The following is a 19,607-nucleotide window of genomic DNA, read 5'->3' as shown; positions in this document are numbered from 1 at the left end:
TTCTTTCCCTTTCTGTACATTGGATTTTCACCCTTGGAAAAAGTGGAATTTCTTGTTTATGGTCTATTGTATAAAACTCTAATGGCATAATTACTGTATTTGTATTTATGCGTAGTTTAAGTACACAAATTTGTTTAATTAATAGAGAGTTTTCACTTTAATTAAAAATGCACAAACACTCAACTCACAAATATGCTAATTTAAGTTATTAGTAGCTCCTGGCTTCCTAATCACATCCCCAAGATAGCATTCTTGTCAGATCTGTAAATGTGTAACATACTTAAAAGATGATTCTTGGTCAGCAAAATGTTGTGCTCACGATGGGGGTAATGAGCCATAAACTTCAAGAAATCAGCTGCCTCTTGAAGTAATGAGACATAAAAAGCCTATTAATGATCTAACTTCAGGAAATATTTCACTCAAATGCCCATGTTTAAACATTTGTTCCTATCCTGAATATATCCTGCCTTACTAAACTACAGTAATGAGTTGTAATAGCGGCATTTTAACCCTGCACTTTGCTAATTGAGTGTTTGATCAGTACAATTAAAAATGTTCCCAGTTACTTTCCTGACTCGTCCGTAGTTCATTTCTGATCGTAAGAAACTATACATGACAGACAGTTAAACCACCATTCAAAGACAGCGGGAACAGCATTCACAAGCAGTAACAGTTTCTGATTTACAGCACCCGCAGTACTTTAGATTTTTATTTGCAAACAATAATTGGGTTTGATGTATTCTCCATTGCAGTCTACCACACAATAGGTGAGAAACATGTCAGTCCCTACGCTGTGGGTAAGTGAGCAATGCAGTACTGCCCCAGAAACAAATTCAGAAATATTAAACAATAAGCAACGGTATATTCTTGAATTTCTATATCATTCCCCAGATGGTTCCCTTCCATGCTATTGCGCTCAAATGGAACAAAATTTGTGTTTGTCTCCTTGATCAGATCTGCATGGCTGTATTGTACTTCAGAAAGCTAACTTTCTTGACAATTCATGTGATGATCAAAACAAATTTTAAAAATTCACAGCAAACCACTCTCTGCCTAACAATGGACAAGGAACCTGCCTTCCATTCTTCTGATTGAGGGTGGCATGGTGGTTCAGTGACTAGCACTGCTACCTCACAGTACCAGGGACTTGGGTTTGATTCCAGCCTCGGGCGACTGTGTGGAATTTGCACATTCTCTCCATGTCTGGGTGTTCTGGTTTCCTCCCAGAATCCAAAGATGTACAGGTTAGGTGAATTGGCCATGTGAAATTGCCCCATAGTATTCAGGGATGTGTAGTTTAGGGGCATTAGTCAGTGATAAATATAGGGTGGGGAAATGGGTGTGGGTGGGTCACTCTTTGGATGGCCGGTGTAGACTTGTTGGGCTGAAGGGCCAGTTTACAGACTGTAGGGATTCTATGATTATTTATTCTCAATAAAACTTAGTCAGGTTAATTGAGTTACATCATGATGAGCAAAGTAAATTTCCTCAATTGAAAACTAAGTGCAAAAACAGTATTATTTTTTTCCAAGAACTCTTCAGTTATATATTAAACAGCATTGAAGGTTGAACCATGCTGATTTCAATCATTTTCTTACCTCATGTTGCTTGTTTGTAAAAGGGCTAATTTGCTTACTCCCATTATGTTAGTGTTCAGGTAAATGGTTATGATAATAGGAATGTTAATGGTGTTTTGCATGTGGTGCAAATCTGTCACTAAAATAAGGTTTCTAAGAAAACAAACTTGTTGATGCAAGTTCAGCCAAGGCTAATTTGCTACTGCGTCTATAAATGAAGGCTGGAAAAGGTTAATCAAGCTGTTTGTGCAGTGTCTGTACGAAGACTTCTTGTCCTGTGTAGTGTAGCTTATTGTACTGGAGGTCTACCGATTGCACTCAGCCCAATTTGGGTACAATTCTAACAGAAGCTGTAAAACTCGATCAAAAGCACTGCATTGCAAACATTGAAATTCCAAAGGAGAGTCATATTGGAATCGAAATGTTAATTGTCTTTCTCGCTCCACAAATGCTGTCAAACCTGCAGAGGTTTTCCAGCATTTTTTCAATTTTCTTTTGCTGTAAAATAATCCTCTTTCCAAACATTAAAGACAAAATAACTCTTAAACTGTGTAAGTTTGCATAAAGTATTTTAGCCCTCATCAAGCCTTTTTCTGAATTTAGTAAGTTAGGAGATGCACGATAAGTTATAAATCCCTTGAACTTGCTGATTACTTTGTATCACTTATTTTGCTTCTCTGAAAGAGCAGCTCAATGTTCGTCTCCTTGATATTTTGAAGGACTTGCTGACTGCGTATTAACTGCTCATTGAAGTTGTCATGGAAAATTAAGGTTGAAACTTAACAGCAAAAGTACCTTTTTAACAATGTCATCATTGCTATGGGTCTGGAGTCACATGTAGGTCTGACCAGGTAAGGGATGGTAGGTCCATTCCCTAAAGGACATTCATGAACCAGATATATTTTTCCCTCAACAATTGACAATGGTTACCTGGTCATCATTAGATTCCCAATTCCAGACTTTTATTGAATTCAAATTCCAACATTTACCATGGCAGAGATCCCTGGAATATTACCTGGATCTCTGGATTAATAGGCTAGCAATAAAACAACTAAGCCATTACCTCCTCTAATTCATAGGCCACACTAAATAAATAAGAATGAAAACCGAAAGAACAGCAGATGCTGTAAATCAGACACAAAAATAGAAATTGCTGGAAAAGCTCAGCAGGTCTGGCAGCATCTGTGGAGAGAAATCATAGTTAACATTTCGGGTCAAGTGACCCTTCATCAGAACTATCTCAAATAAAAATGGAAGTTGGATGATGGTGGAGAGGTGTTGGAGGAAGAGGATATTTCAAAGACTGTGGAAAGGTCAAGAAGGAACATGAGGAACATTAACTTTGCCACAGTTTTGCAAAATCAATATGATTTTCTAGACTTAAAGCTTAGATTATTGTTCATGGAATAACTTTGCCTTTCTTCACACATCTTCCTCACCCTTTCCTCTCTGAGGCAGGAAAACTCATTTTGTCAAGTGGTTACCTGCTCAGGTTGAGAGGCAGAAAGGGAAGTACACTCAGTTTACTTATGAGGTTTCTCAGTGCTTCTTACTTGTTAATGTAAATTTATAAATTATGGTGTGTGATACCATCTGGTCAATGGTATGAAGTCACAATATCCATGATTTTCTTAGTGATGTTAATTCCTTTGAAACAAACAGATCAATGATTCAATTCAAATTGAAGGAAAGTAAATCTTTTGCAAGTACATTAAATGTGCACATACTTATCTTACACTGCTTAATTTCTAGCTGACCTTTTTCATTAATCTGAGTTATTATTTTACTAGTTACAGCTCATAAAGGTGTGAGACCATTCTCCCATTTGTATTACACTAGATAAGATGGAAAACAAGTTCTCTATGCTAAAGTTCTTGATAGATACCTTTTTCTGATAAATATCCAAAACTGTGATATTTTAATCAACCTTTCAAACACATCACAACACACGAGCAAGCCAAGTTGGGGCTTGAATTCAGACAGTGGGGACACTGCCACTGCGTCATAACAGCCCTTGAATTACCCAGATACTCTTTTGTTGATGAATATGCAAAAGTAACTAAGTTAATCAACATGTTCAGGTACCTCCCATCACACAACTGAGGCAGGTGGGACTTGAACCCAAACTATCTGGACCAGAGATAGGGACACTCTCATTGCATCACAAGAGCCCTTGAATTACCCAAGTAGTGTTTTACTGATTAAGCCTATCTTCATTTCATACATTGAGCAGCATCGTTATTTGCATATAATTGTCTCAATTAGCAGAGTAATTTCCCCTTGATTGGCCATTTAGCTCTCTCTGTACCTTGGCAATATTTCCATCTTTGCACAAAATGCAGATTATTTGTTTAGCAACTTTGATGAACATGCATTTCTGAAAATTTCTTCAAATTGCATTTAGAGAAGTGCAGAGTACTGCAGGACAGTTAACCATACACAAAGCAGCACCAGTGCAGTGATTACAGTTAGCTTCAAAAATCTTTGTCAATACATGCCAGAAATTTATTATGAAATGTGTGTTTGTGAAAGTCTTTATTAGATTTATTTTCATGTGTATGTAGATTTCATTCTTTGTGGTACTTAAACTGTTCCAGACTCCTTAAACTTTGTACAAACATATGGAGCAAAACCTATTTAGGGCAATTCTAATCTGACATGCTGAAACCAGGTACAATATCTCAGCCAAAGTTAAAATTATTGTTTATAATGTAGGAAATACTCGCTACAACATTGAAATAACACATTTGGCTAATTAATAAATTCATGACAAATATGTTTTGTGTAAAAGTCACAGGTGTGTATTGCTTGAGGGGTTCATTTGCTTTAGGGTGGCACAGTGGCTCAGTGGTTAGCACTGCTACCTCACAGTGCCTGGGACCTGGTTTCGAATTCCACCCTCCGTAATTGCCTGTGTGGAGTTTGCATATTCTCCCTGTGTCTGTGTGGGTTTCTTTCAGGTGCTCCAGTTTCCTCCCACAGTCAAAAAATGTGCAACTTAGGTGGAGTGGACATGTGAAATTATGCAGGAATGTTGCAGGCTAGATGGATTAGCTATGGAATATGCAGGGTTATAGGGTAGATGGGTGGTATGCTCTTCAGTGGGTTTGTGTGGACCAATAGGCTGAATGTCTTGCTTCCACACTGTAGGGATTCTATGTTTGTAGCAATCTTTTTCTTCTATATGGGTCAATTGGAGGTTAGTGTGCACTATAAAAGAGTCTGCTGATTCTGCATCATGGATGAGTAATGCCAATCTAAGTTTACCAGTTGCAGCATTAGCATAGCCTTACAAACACATCACGCACTGATGTACAAAATAAGAGCACAGAGGTTGACAGCAGGTTATTGATAATTACTAATGATTTCAAGGCTGCAGAAGGGAAAACAAAATCTGGTTTTGATCTGTAGACATTAAATTATCCTGGAAAATAAATTCTGGCCTGAATGAGTGCTCAATTCTCCTTTTATTATTTGGATGCTGTGGTCTGACAATTTTTTTTTCAATGACGATTACATCTGAGCTATTTCTCAGTCCTGTTCTGCTCACCTGATGCACAGTTTGCTGAATTTTTCGAGAGAGGTTTTAATTTAAAATAAAAATTCAACCAGTCCCTCCTGTCTTGCATCAATTATAAAAGTTATTGATTTTAAAAAAAACACAATCAAGAGAAGAAGAGGACTGAGGAGCTATTTATTTTGCAGTGAGTTGTTCCAGTGTGCAATAGTTCACAAAACGGAATATTTGAGATGGAAACAATTGCATCTGCAGACAATCATCTCAACAGAAGATGAAAGCAGGGCAGTGGGATTACTTCAAGACACTTCCTTCAAAGTGGAAACTCAAACTTATTTCGTCAAGTATGTTGTTCCTGTTTGTTGCTCTACCTTTTCGATGTTACAACATTCAAAGTCAGGTAATGCCATTGCCGTTTCAGGAATATTTCCAAATTTGCACAAAATGAAATTTATTTGTTAAACAGCTTTTATGAACTCACATTTCTGTCAATTTCTTAAAACATTGTAAAGTGCATTTAGAGAAATACAGAGTACTGCAGGACAGTTAACCATACACAAAGCAGCATCAGCACAGTGATTGCAGTTAGTTTGTCAATACATGCCAAAACTTTATTGAGGAATGGGAATTAGTGAAGGTCTTTCTTAGATTAACTTTCATGTGTACATATGTTTCATTCTTTATGATACTTAAACTGTTCCAGACTCCTGAAACTTTGTACAAACATATTGAGCAAAACATATTTAAGGCAATCTAATCTGACATGCATGTCTGGAAACTGACAGGAGAGTGTGAACTGCTAGTTTTACAGACCACCTCAAAATGGTGAATAGCAAATTATATTTCATTGGATCTAATCCAGAGTTCTACTTGAACTTGTAGGTTTCGAATCTAATAATTAGATTAAAACAGCACAGTTCAAGAGTTCTGGAGGAAGGCAGCAGATTTGATTAAATATCTTCAAACAATACAACTCAACTTCCAAGTTACTGTATGGTCATTGTGATCCACTAGAAGGGAATATTATCTTGCTGAAGTCAGTTTTCCGTCAGTGTTGGTTTTGTAAAAGAAAGTTAATTTGATCAGACTGCAAATTTATTAAAACAAGTTATAGCTATGTTTTTTCCGATTATACTGAGAAAGAAACTTGATGCATATGAAGTAGTGCAGTTTGGCTATGCATTAAAGGAAAGTGGAATGCATTTTCTTAGATATATCTGGAACTTTAAATTGTTTCTTAGGGAGATTATCTCTGAAGTACAGCTCCCACTTTATCAGCAAGTTTCGGATCTGTGCCATCTACTTTTCAGGACTTGTTTTACAACGTTCCTCTCCCCTTGATCTGGAGCTGCTGACTTAATCCCTCAGTCATTCTCAAGACCATTATGAATCTAGGCAGCTTCTAATTTCTTCACAGACTTTTTATTTTTGAAAAATACATTCTCATAATATGGCTTTCTTTTTGAACATTAATCATTCTATATTAGACTGAAACAAAGAATTGTGGATGCTGAAAATTGGAAACAAAAGTAGAAATTGCTGGATCAACTCAGCAGGTCTGGCAGTGTCTGTGGAGAGAAAGCAGAGTTAATGATTCAGGTCCAGTGACCCTTCTTCAGAACTGCTGTTCCAAACGGCTACGTGATGCAGTAATGGTTAACTGATCTAAATGCTATCTGGGTGCATCAATGTTTCTCCACATCACAAAAACAAATCCACCATTTCTTATTTACCAAGAGTTTGAAAGCTGACATCTGTAACATTTGAATTAAAAAAAAGAAATAACTTACATAAGTGGCACTAGTCATGTCCTCGGTATGCCCATAACAGAACTACCTTTGATCACACTAGTCATGGTATCATGGTGGGGTTTTAATCTACCAGAGGGGTGTCCATCCCAAACAGTGACTACTATTTAAGTGCTAGCTGACAGTTGGTTAGTTCAATTGGCCAGATGACTTGAGTTTATTCCAGAATAAAGTCTGTGGTTCAAAATCCATGCAGACTGTGCGAGCCCATGGGTTTTACAATCTCCTCACCTTACACCATGCTTGTATAGTGGCTACCCTACAGCTATACATAACCAACTGCTTTCGTCTAATGGAGACACATTATGGCTCTTTTGGATGTCTGATGCACACCTCCTTTTCTGTTAACACATCATATACATCCAAAACCTTCACAAAGGAATGAACCCTCTTATTATAATGCAATAAAACTAATTTACATCTTTAAAGCATTATACATTGAATAATGATGACTATGAGGTTTTATAAACAAATTGATTTCAACAAAGAAGATTCTTAGGACAAGAAAAAGCCACACTGTGCATTAAACCCTTCCTCAAACCAAATACAGTTTCCTATTTTATTGGACCCTGCTTCATTTAGTTCATCTCCAAAAGGAAGCCATTACTGTGTTTTGGCCTTTGAACTTCAAAAAGCACTGGGAGAACATTCTTCAAGAAATCAGACAGTCTCAAGTCTTAGAAACAATTTTACAACTTGTGTTTTTGAAGCCTAAGGGGAGAAGCTGTGCTTTTACTTCACAAGATTGTGTTCGATTGAAGAGGTCAGCTGACTAAAATACTAATTCCATAGGGACTGCGCTAAACCTATGAGGACTACTTGCTAATATAACATATTATGGAAATATACTTAGCCCCTGTTATTCTCTCCCTGCTGAACGTCTGCTGTCAATCAAATTATGGACTTCACTGAAGCAAAGAAAATATTAATTGCATCATTCTTTTATTTCCCCCCAAGGTGCAAGGTAATGTGGGAGACAGGTCTTGTCAATCTTTTCAGTTGAGAATTGGTACGTGATGCTGTAGAAGATATTTCATACATAAAAAGGTCCTCTGATATTGCAAGATAACCTCAAGATATAAAAGACTTCCTGAGAGAAGCTGTGAAGTTGTTTAGTTGTCTCTAAGTTACGTACTAGAACGTTTTAGGAGCAGTAATGGGCGGCACGGTGGCTCAGTGGTTATCACTTGCTGCCTCACAGCACCAGGAACTCAGATTCAATTCCAAGACTCTGTCTGTGTGGACTTTGCACCTTCTCGCTATGTCTGTGTAAGTTTTCCCCAGGTTTTCCAGTTTCTTCCCACAGTCCAAAGATGTGTAGGTTAGTTGGACTGGCCATAGGTAGGTTAGGAGGATTGTAGGGATGCAGGGACAGGGAGCAGGGTTGGGTCTGGATGCTACTTGGAGGTTGGGTGTGGATTTAATGGGTCGAACAGCCTGCTCATAGGGTTCTGTGTATTCCCTCTGAAGTGTAACCTCAGTTGGGGCTCTCATGTAACTCAACTACAATGCTGCTAGCCAATAAGTACTATCCAATAAGCCCATCCTGTTTATCAAGACCGAACCTATCTTCTGGCAAAGACATTGTATGGCATGTCCTCACTCAGTATCAATAACTAAGTCCCAAGTAAGAAGAACTTTTGGAGTGAAACTGTTACGGTGAAGACAACCACAATGGTATGTGCTTCAAATGGATCTGAAGAAACAGGTAATAAAAAGCAGTGTCGCAACTTCATGCCTCATTTCATGAATCTGCAATGCAGAACTTACCAGTTGCTCAGATCTAAGGGCTTTTGAATTGAAATAAAAATCAAAGTGAGAGAGGGAGGCCGTATGAAATGGCCTCGAAAAGACAGGGTTATTTCCACAAGGTTTTGCCTCAGAATGATTATTTTAACATTATGTTGATGATGATAAGTATGAACATTGAGATTTAACTACCTTAAAGTGCTCCTGAGCAGCCTCCCAAGTTCCAGTTCTATAACCATGAGGCCAGCGAAAAGTATACTGCCTTGCCCTGACTCTGACAAAGTCCATTCACTGATTGCCCCAACATCATTGACTGTAGATATTTTTAATCAACGTGTTCAGAGGTGTTAATGCTCGGCTCTAGAATATGTAAGACGTGAGCTTATGCCTCCTTACCCAGAGGCAGGCAGACTTCCACTGTTCCACAGGAGTTACCTCATTGGATAGTGACCAGTTCCTAGTTAATCAAACCCTGAGTTTTATAATTTTTGTTATTGTTATTCTGGTGGCCTGGTTTCTCCTGACTCTAATCTTCTCCAACCTTCCAGCCTACCAGAATTACAGTGTTCCTCTAAGTCTAGCCCCTTGAATATTTCCAGTTATAACTGTCTTGCCATCTATGATCATGTATTCAGCTGCTTAGGCACTCATTCTCTCACCTTTATTGCCCCTGGGACAGGATAACAAGATAAGCAGGAGAGAATCTCTTGGCCAGGGTCAGTCTGGCAGGCACTGTACCAGGAGACCAACTAGAGATGTGCAGTACCATGGTAGAGGGTGGGGGAAACACATGTTAGGAAAAGATGCCCAAAAAAGAGAGGCCCTCCTCACCTCACCCCACCATTTGGTCATAAGTGTGCATCATTGGCTTTGTGATCCCATCACAGGCAAAACACAAGCAACAGAACTAAGTCAATCTCTTAAGTTGGACTTCAATTGGCCCAAGAATAGACAGGCCACCTTTTGGTTATTACTGAAATCCCAGTGAAGGTGGATAGATGAGGGAACATAGAATCACAGAATCCCTATATCGTGGGAACAAGGCTATTCAGCCCATCGAGTCCACACTGACTCTAAACAGCATCCCACAACTAACAACTAACCCACCCAGCCTGCACATCCTTGAACAGTATGGGCAATTTAGCGTATCCAATCCACTAACCTGCACATCTTTGGACTGTGAGAGGAGACCAAAGCAAACCCATGGGAGAATGTGCAAATCCCACACTGACAGTTCCCCGAGGCTGGAATCGAACCCAGATGCCTGGCACTGTGAAGCAGCAGTGCTAACCTCTGGGCCACTATGCAGCCGACATGGTGTCACTGACCACCCATTAGAACCCTCTAAAACTTCACTCCCTCTCCACCCCAAGGTCACAGCCCATTCCCTGGAGAGATGTATAACTTCATCCCCTTCACACCTACTCTATCAAATAGTTCAAATTTCTAAAAATCCCATCAGAGCAGCATTCTACTTTTCTTTATCAAGTGAAAAGAGTCAATAAATGCCATCAAAGTGTAATGTGGGAGGGGATCTAATTAACTCCGCAGCACTCTAATCGTTCACATTCACAAGAAAATATATACAACTAATTACACCCAATTAACAGATATTGGAATTACTTCATGAAAATGGTTATATCCCTAATTAGACCATAATTCTAAGACCTACAAACATAAATCATGGCTGAAGACTATTATCACTTTCCAATCCCATTTTCTGAATGTTAATGACTTAATTTCTTTCAATTTAAAACTTCCTGTCATCATTAAATATGTCACTTACTCTGAGAACCTGGCTAGCTTTTTAGGAAATTAATTTGGGTTTTGACACCTTGTTCCATAACTCATATGTTTTCTTCCTCCACATTATTTTCATTTTATATATTATTCAGTTTTTGTACCATATTCTTCGGTTCGACATCTTACAGCTGGCCATCCATTCTGTTGAGAGACACTGCAATGGGATGGTAGATTGGAGATATCTGTTGAAATGGCAAAATCTTGCTCTACACAAAGTAGGTTTTAATCATGTTCCATCCATATGACAATTAAGTGTTGATCACTTAATGGGAATAAGGTATAAATTTGATGGAGGCAGGAATGAATTGGACAGGGTGAGAATTGTAGGATGTTGTTGAAGGAAGCAAAGGTGATCCCAAAATAAAATACAGGGAACGTCCAAAGACCAATAACATAATGATTAAACAACCAGAGGCAAATGGCAGTGTTGTGGGAGCATCAAAGAGTTGGCTGTCTGGAGTCAGAGGAATAGAGACCACAAATAGTGATATGAGACTAGATAAGATTGGGTGTAGTGAAGGCAAGGATATCAAATTAAATTTTCACATGTCTAGAATTACATTACACTGTAAGTTTGATTATGGTAATCTTATCTCTGGTGAATTTGGCCACTGAGATAGTGAGAGAAAAAGCGAGGAGATATCTTCTAAAGAAGGTGGCTCCAAGTGCATGAAATGCAAGGTCAGTGAAAGTTAAGGCAGGGCTAATTTAGCTTTTAAAGAGAAGTGGAGGCAGCATGGTGGTTCAACCCTGCTGTCTCACAGTACCAGAGACCTTGGTTCGATTCCAGACTTGGGTGATTGTTTGACGTCTGCATGTTCTACCTGTGTCCGCACAGGTTTCCTTCCACTGTTCCAAAATGTGCAGGTTAAGTGGGTTGGCCATGTTAAATGTCTCTGTGGTGTCCAGAGACATATAGGCTAGTTGAACCTGCCATGGCAAATGTGGGATCATGGGGATAACGTAGGAGGATGGGTCTGAGTGGGATGCTCTTCAGAGGGTCAGTGCAGACTTGATGGGCCAAATCTCCTCTATCTGCAGTGTAGGAATTTTGTGACTCTAACTGTTTGAGGCAAATATAGAATTTGAGAAAAAAAAATTAATTTAGGACTGTTCCAGTGAAGAGCTGAATTGATATGACGGGCCAATTGGCCTCCATCTGTGCTGTATAAATACAATTGCAAATTTGGAACTGTTGGATAAGATTCCATAGCAGGTCACCCTATCCAAATGGAAACACCTCCCTGATAACTCACAAGGTATAAAAGCAGTAAGTGCTGGGGAAACATTTGGAAGAATCTGTAGAGAATCAGAGATAATACTTGAAGTCTAATGCAATTCTTCTTCAGAACTCCATTCTGGGAACTGGATTCTGAAGAATATTCAGATTGAACTCATAACATTAACTCTGATGTGCTCACCCAGAGGCAGCCGGTGACCTGCTGAGTTTCTGCAGCATTTTGCTTGCATTTCAGATCTCAAGGCAGTTCAATGGAAAATAAACAGCATCATCAAAACAGTGTATTCATAAATATGTGTTTGGGAAGTGATAAATTAATCAATGGCACAGATGAGATTGGCCTCAATCTTGATATTTGGGAGACTAGTAACGTCTTCATAGAGCAATGAAAACAAGCATTGTCTTTAAAAATTCGAACCCCTCTTATTGAACTAGGAAACACTATATTTTATGTTGCTGGAGATCACTGACTAGTATTGAGAGTGAAACATATTTGAAGTATTCCCCATGCAGTAAAACGTGAACTTGTTGTCATAGCACTGCACATAACAAGCACATAACAAGCTTCTAATCTTCTCCAAGTGACTGAGCTTTTACTGATGTGTAGTGTCCACCTGGTTCACTTGCCTAGTTTACTTATCTAAGTAATAGAGTTTAGAATTATTGCAATGTAATGGGATTGAAAATTGGATTTTCACCAGTCTAAAGTGAATCCACATACTTTCAGATGGGATTATTGGATAGTAATTTTTGTTCCCCCAATTGTGGGAAGTGGTATATTTTGGCTGAAATTGTGCATTCAACTTCCTGCGAGGTATCTTAGGTACTAAATAGGCTAGGCAGGTTCTGAGAAACAAGCAATGCAATGGCTGAAATTATGCACCATATGTGAATTTTGAATTCCAGTTGCAGTCGTGTCCCTTATTCTCAATTGCTTCGCATTGAAATGACAAAACTCCTGCTGAAGGACTGCTCTTGCCTGTTACCAATGGTCACAGCACATTTACAATGGTTTTGATGGTTGGGGAAAGGGAACTGAGAGGGTCAGAGGCAACGTGGCTTTCAAAGGGCACCCCTTTGCCCACCATCCATTCCTCCAACTACTCTCATATTGGATCAAATGGAGGTCCACCTGCAACAAACATTGGCAGAGACATCATCCTATTTTCCCAGTCAGGAAAACTGCCACCATTCTCATCCACCGGGGCGTGAGTAATTGAAGGCTTTAAGTAATAATTAATCAATTAACAATAAATTAAAAGCTTTAATTGCTGGCAAGTGGAGAAAATCATCCATGGAACTTCTCACCTGATATTTAATTGTTGAGGTGACAAGAAGGGAGTTGGTTTCTCTCCATACCCAACTCATGCAATTATTTCAGCTTTGTGCCACCTCTCTTGCCAAATGCAGGGAGGGGAAAATACCTCACTAAATACGGTTGGTGATGAAATCAGTTACTGAAACATGAACCGATTGACTTGCAGCAAGACCAGGCATTGTCAGATATATTCCAAAAAAATGTTCAAGTAGGGAATTTAGCCAAAACAAAGTTATCCTGTACCAATAATATCCCGTCTCATTTATGTCCACATCTTTATGCAAAGCAACTTTCAGCAAGATAAAGTGCATTAAAAAACATAATCACAGAACTCAATATATCAATGGATGTTTGGACCAGCTGCTGAAGCTTGCTTTTACAAAAGTATGAGCAAACAACAATGAGAAATGCTAAACTCAGATAGAAGGCTTCTCCCCACCCCCACCACCACCCCCCCATCAACGCCACAATGCAAGGCATGGGTACTTTTTGTAAGCTTTGTGTATTTCTTGATTTTTTTTGTATTTTATGTCCCAACGTATATATTTTGAAGCAATAAATCTGCAGCTATTTATTAAATTCTATTTGCAAGGAGAAAGTGAAGACTGCAAATGCTGGAAATCAGAGTCGAGAGTATGGAGCTGGAAAAGCACAGCAGGTCAGACAGCAGCTGATGAGCAGGAGAATAGACGTTTCGGGCATAAGCCCTTCATCAGGAATGATATTTGTGGACCTTCATCTACCTATCATACTCTCAGCTACCTTCCCCCCAGCACCATCCCCCTCCCATTTATCTGTCAGCCCCCAGCTCACAAGCCTCATTCCTGATGAAGGGCTTATGCCCAAAATGTCGATTCGCCTGCTCCTCAGATGCTGCCTGACCTGCTGTGTTTTTCCAAATTCTGTGTGCAGCCTAATTAAATTTTACCTATGCTTGAATTGGCCCTCACTACTTTTCTCATGAATACTTGTCATACATACACCAATTATGAACTGACTGCTTGATATCTGAAGTGTTCTGAACTGTGATGTATTAACGATAACCCTTCAATTTGTACCTCATTAAGAGGAACAGCGCTATTTACCCATCCCCTCATGCACCCATGGAAAATGGCCATCTAAGAAACATTTCACAATAAGGTTAACAGGAGACATTTGCTTGCATTTTTCATCTATGTACAGACTGAACATTGGCTTGCATGGTTTCATTATATCTATAAAGCTTATTACCTGACTATATCAAAGGAAGTGGGCGGCACAGTGGTTAGCACTGCTGCCTCACAGCACCAGAGACCTGGGTTCAATTCCCACCTCAGGCAACTGTCTGTGTGAAGTTTGCACATCCTCCCCGTGTCTGCGTGGGTTTGCTCCGGTTTCCTCCCACAGTCCAAAAACGTGCAGGTTAGGTGAATTGGCCAAGCTAAATTGCCTGTAGTGTTAGGTGTAGGGGAATGGGTCTGGGTGGGTTGCTCTTCGGAGGGTCGGTGTGGACTTGTTGGGCTGAAGGGCCTGTTTCCACACTGTAAGTAATCTAAAAAAAAAGAAATGAAGCAATAGTTATAGTTCTACCTCTAGAGGTCTGAGTTCAAGTCCAACCTACTCCAAGAATGTGTCAAACAGGTCTGAACAGAGTGATTTGAAGTATCTATAAGATTGATTGGCTGACAGACAGAAAAACATGCATAAATGGGTTTTTTGGGGGCTCTTGTAGTGCAATGGTAGAGTTCCTATTTTCTCCAGAGGTGGTGTCATTGCATGTCTGAGTAGATTGATTAAAAACATCTCTCAAAGGAAGTGTATCCATCCTGCAAGATTACTCTGGAGCCAGGGCTGAGATTGTGACAGACATTTTCAGAAGCCACACAGTATTTACTGGCAGGAAAGCAAACTTAAGATGGTAAATTTAAACCTCGCCAAAAAGGCAGGCTTTCTTTAACATGAATTTTCTTGCATAGTCAAGCTTATTGCAGTAAATTGACATTTGTGGAGGCTGGAAGTTTAACTCCATTCTGTTACCCATTCGATCAACATCTGGTTAATCCTGATTTATCAGAAAACTAAACCCGTTACGTTGCACTGTTGCCAGAAAACAAAAATGAACAATCCAGTCATGCAAAATAAGTGAGATTTTAATGCTCGGTTTCAGTTTGGATGAATAAATAATTCAAACTGAGCAATTTATTAAATTCAGTGAAATGAATTAACTTGGAGTTTATTGGGAGCCGAAGGGAATTCTGAGGGAGACTGATCACAGAAATATCCAAAATATGGGAAGAGAGTGGCAATAAATGTTGCAGCACAGAGAAAAGATGGATTTGACAATTGAAAACAAGAAATTCCTGTTGGATGACAATCCGTACCCAATTAAAGTGTACAAATGAAGATCCTCACAAATATGGGAGTAGTCAGGACACATTTGAATACATGTCTTACAGTCAATTAAAAGATGCTGCTGCTACAAAAGGAGCTATCATGCATTTGGAATAAGTTTTGGATTGGAAGTAATGTTTGAGTCATAGAGTCATAGAGATTTACAGCACGGAAACAGACCCTTTGGTCCAACTCATCCATGCTGACCAGAAATCCAATCCAATCTAGTCCCACCTCCAGCACCCAGCCCATATACCTCCAAACCCTTCCTACTAATATAGCCATCCAGATGCCTTTTAAATGCTGTAATTATATCAGCCTCCACCACTTCCTCTGGCAGCACATTCCATACATGTACCACCCTTTGTGAGAAAAATTTGTCCCTTAGGTCTCTTTTACATCTTTCTCCATTCACCCTAAACCTAGTTCTGGACTCAGGGAAAAGACCTTGTTGATTTACCCTATCAATGCACCTCATGATTTTATAAACCTCTATAATGTCAGCCCTCAGTCTCCAACGCTCCAGGGAAAACAGCTCTAGCCTATTCAACCTCTCCCTATAGCTCAAATCCTCTAACCCTGGCAACATCTTTGTAAATCTTTTCTGAACCCATTCAAGTTTCATAATATCCTTCCAATAGGAAGGAGACCAGAATTGCACGCAATATTCCAAAAGTGACCTAACCAATGCCCTGTACAGCTGCAACATCACCTCCCAACTTCTGTACTCAATACTCTGACCAATAAAGGCAAGCATACCAAATGTCTTCTTTACTATCTTATCCACCTGCAACTCTACTTTCAAGAGTGAGAAACCTGCACTCCAAGGTCTCTTTGTTCATCAACACTACCTAGGACCTTACCATTAAGTATATAAGTCCTGCTAAGATTTGTTTTCCCAAAATGCAGCACCTCGCACCTCTGCCACCTCCCAGCCCACTGGCCCATCTGATCAAGATCCTGTTGTAATCTGAGGTAACTTTCTTCACTGTCCACTACACCTCCAATTTGGGTGTCATCTGCAAACTTACTCACTATACCTCTTATGCTCACAACCAAATCATTTATATAAATGATAAAAAGTAGTGGACCCAGCACTGATCCTTGTGGTACTCCAGTGGTCAGAGGCTTCCAGTCTGAAAAACTTCCAGTTCTGTATCCAAATGGCTAGTTCTGCCTATATTCCATGAAATCTAACCTGGTTAACCAGTCTCCCATGGGGAACCTTGTCAAACGCCTTATTGAAGTCCATATACATCACGTCTACTGCTCTGCCCTCATCAATCCTTTTTGTTACTTCTTCAAAAAATGCAATCAAGTTTGTGTGACATGATTTCCCATGCACAAAGCCATGTTGACTATCCCCAATCAGTCCTTGCCTTTCCAAATACATGTACATTCCAAATATATGCAAATCCTGTCCCTCAGGATTCCCTCCAACAACTTGCCCACCACCGACGTCAGGCTCACCAGTCTATAGTTCCCTGGCTTGTTCTTACCACCTTTCTTTAATAGTGGCACCATATTAGCCAACCTCCAGTCTTCCGACACCTCACCTGTGACTATCGATAAATCAAATATCTCAGCAAGGGGCCCAGCAATCATTTCCCTAGCTTCCTACAGAGTTCTAGGATACACCTGATCAGATCCTGGGCTTTATCCACTTTTATGCACTTCAAGACATCCAGCACTTCCTCCTCTGTAATATGGACATTTTTCAAGATGTCACCATCTATTTCCCTACATTCTATACTTTCCATGTCCTTTTCCACAGTAAGCACTGATGCATAATATTCGTTTCATATCACCCTCATCTCCTACTGCTCCACACAAAGGCCGCCTTGCTGATCTTTGAGGGGCCCGATTCTCTCCCTAATTACTCTTTTTCCTTCATGTATTTGTAAAAGCCCTTTGGATTCTCCTGAACTCTATTTGCCAAAGCTATCTATGTCCCCTTTTCTCTCTTCGGATTTACCTCTTAAGTATACTCCTACTGCCTTTTTACTTTTCGAAGGATTCACTCGATCTATCCTGCCTATACTTGAAATATGCTTCTTTTTTTTCTTAATTTCTCACTTCCTTTTTTTCTTAACCCTCAATTTCTTTCGTCATCCAGCATTCTCTGTACCTACCAGCCTCTCCTTTCACCCCAACAGGAATATACTATCTCTGCACTCTGGTTATCTCGTTTCTGAAGGCTTCCCATTTTCCAGTCGTCTCTTTACCTGCGAACATCTGCCCTCAATCAGCTTTTGAAAGTTCATGCCTATTACCGTCAAAATTAGCCTTTCTCCAATTTAGAACTTCGACCTTTATATCTGGTCTGTCCTTTTCCATCACAATTTTAAAACTAATGGAATTATGGTCACTGGCCCCAAAGTGCTCCCCCACTGACACCTCAATCACCTGCCCTGCCTTATTTCCTAAGAGTTGGTCAAGTTTTGCACCTTCTCTAGGAGGTACATCTACATACTGAATCAGAAAATGTTTTTGTATACACTTAACAAATTTCTCTCCATCTAAACCCTTAACACTATGGCAGTCCCAGTCTATGTCTGGAAAGTTAACCACCCTATTATTCTTACAGAAAACTGAGATCTCCTTACAAATTTGTTTCTCAATTTCCCACTGACTATTAGGGGGTCTATAATACAATCCCAATAAGGTGATCATCCCTTTCTTATCTCTCAGTTTCACCCAAATAACTTCCCTGGATGTATTTCCAGGAATATCCTCCCTTAGTACAGCTGTAATGCTATCCCTTATCAATAAAGCCACTCCCCCTCCTTCTTGCCTCCCTTTCTGTCCTTCCTATAGCATTTGTATCCTGGAACATTAAGCTGCCAGTCCTGTCCATCCCTGAGCCATGTTTCTGTAATTGGTATGATATCTCAGTCCCATGTTCCTAACTATACCCTGAGATAATCTGCCTTCCCTGTTAGGCCTCTTGCATTGAAATAAATGCAGTCTAATTTATCAGTCCTACCTTGTTCTCTGCTCTGTCCTTGCCTGCCCTGACTGTTTGAATCACTTCTTTTCTCAACTGTACCAGTCTCAGATTGATCTCTTTCCTCACTGTCTCCTTGGGTGACCCCACCCCACCTTACTAGTTTAAATCCTTCCGAGCAGCTCTAACAAATCTCCCTGCCAGTATATTAGTCCCCTTCCAATTTAGGTGCAATTCGTCCATCTTGTACAGATTACTTCTGCCCCAGAAGAGATTCGAATGATCCAAAAATGTGAATCCTTCTCCCATACACCAGCTCTTCAGTCATGCATTCATCTGCTCTATCCTCCTATCCCTACCCTCACTAGCCGGCAGCACCAGGAGTAATCCAGATATTACTACCTCAAGGATCTCCGGGTTCCAGTGAGATTAAAGGATATCGAAGAAGGTCAATGGAGCAAGGTGAAAGAAGGTTGGTATCATCAAATTAAATGAGGGTCATAGGATTGACTAGCTAGGGACATGAAGGAATTGACTATTCAAACCTTTGGCAATTTGGGGTCCAGTACCAGCTTTGAACAATTGCATCGGTCAGTTATTGCATTGGTCAAGCGCAGTGTGAATGCCCTTCACATTCAGATATTTTGGGAAATAGTCCTTTTATGACATAAATCAACTTTGACACAACAAACAAACTGTCATGTGGCACTAGCTGTGTTTCCATGGCATAATGCATCAATATGTCATCTTCTCTCTGTCAGTCAGCTGGAACAATAAGCCAAATTATAAAAGCTGGTACTACATGCAGAGCATTTATGCGATCAGTACCTGCCATTTTATATTAGATCTGTGCTTTACAAGAATACAAAACAATAAATGCAGCTGCCAAAAAGCAGAATCAAATAAATCAAAATTCTCTTTTATTTTGTTTGTTGTTTTTCTTCTTTCACTGGATGGAGGTGTCACCGGTGTGCCCAAAACCTGGTGCAATAAACCATCTTCTTGAACCACAGCAGTCCTTATGGTGCATGTACAGCCACAGTGCGAGCAGGGAAGGGGTTCTGGGATTTGATCGGGCAACATTGAATGAACAGTGACTGTATTTCTGAGTCAGGACAGTGTGCGGCTTGGAGGGGAAATTGAAGGTTGTCATGTTTCTGTGTATCTGCTCCCTTTAAAGTGGCACAGGACATAGGTTGGAAGGTGCTCTCTAAGGAGCCTTGGTGACTTGCCACAATGCATCTTGTAGATTACTAGTGCTACTGTGTGCTGATAGTA

At 39.8% G+C, this 19,607-nt stretch overlaps 1 protein-coding gene across 1 annotated transcript in view; it reads right to left on the bottom strand.

The window, feature by feature from the left end:
* Positions 1-14,421, bottom strand: part of chrm3b (cholinergic receptor, muscarinic 3b) — a 746,602-nt gene extending 732,181 nt beyond the window's left edge. Inside the window, exon 1 of the mRNA XM_087991240.1 lies at positions 14,243-14,421. The gene's annotated coding sequence lies outside the window, so the exon portion shown is untranslated. The remainder of the gene's footprint in view (positions 1-14,242) is intronic.
* Between the last annotated feature and the right edge of the window lie 5,186 nt (positions 14,422-19,607).

The sequence above is a fragment of the Chiloscyllium plagiosum genome, unplaced genomic scaffold (assembly GCF_037043375.1).
Source record: "Chiloscyllium plagiosum isolate Xiang-an unplaced genomic scaffold, Cpla_swu_hap1 HiC_scaffold_10, whole genome shotgun sequence".
NCBI classification, from domain to species: Eukaryota; Metazoa; Chordata; class Chondrichthyes; order Orectolobiformes; family Hemiscylliidae; genus Chiloscyllium; species Chiloscyllium plagiosum.
The sequence above is the reverse complement of the archived record's forward strand: the minus strand, read 5'-3'. Positions and strand labels throughout refer to the sequence as shown.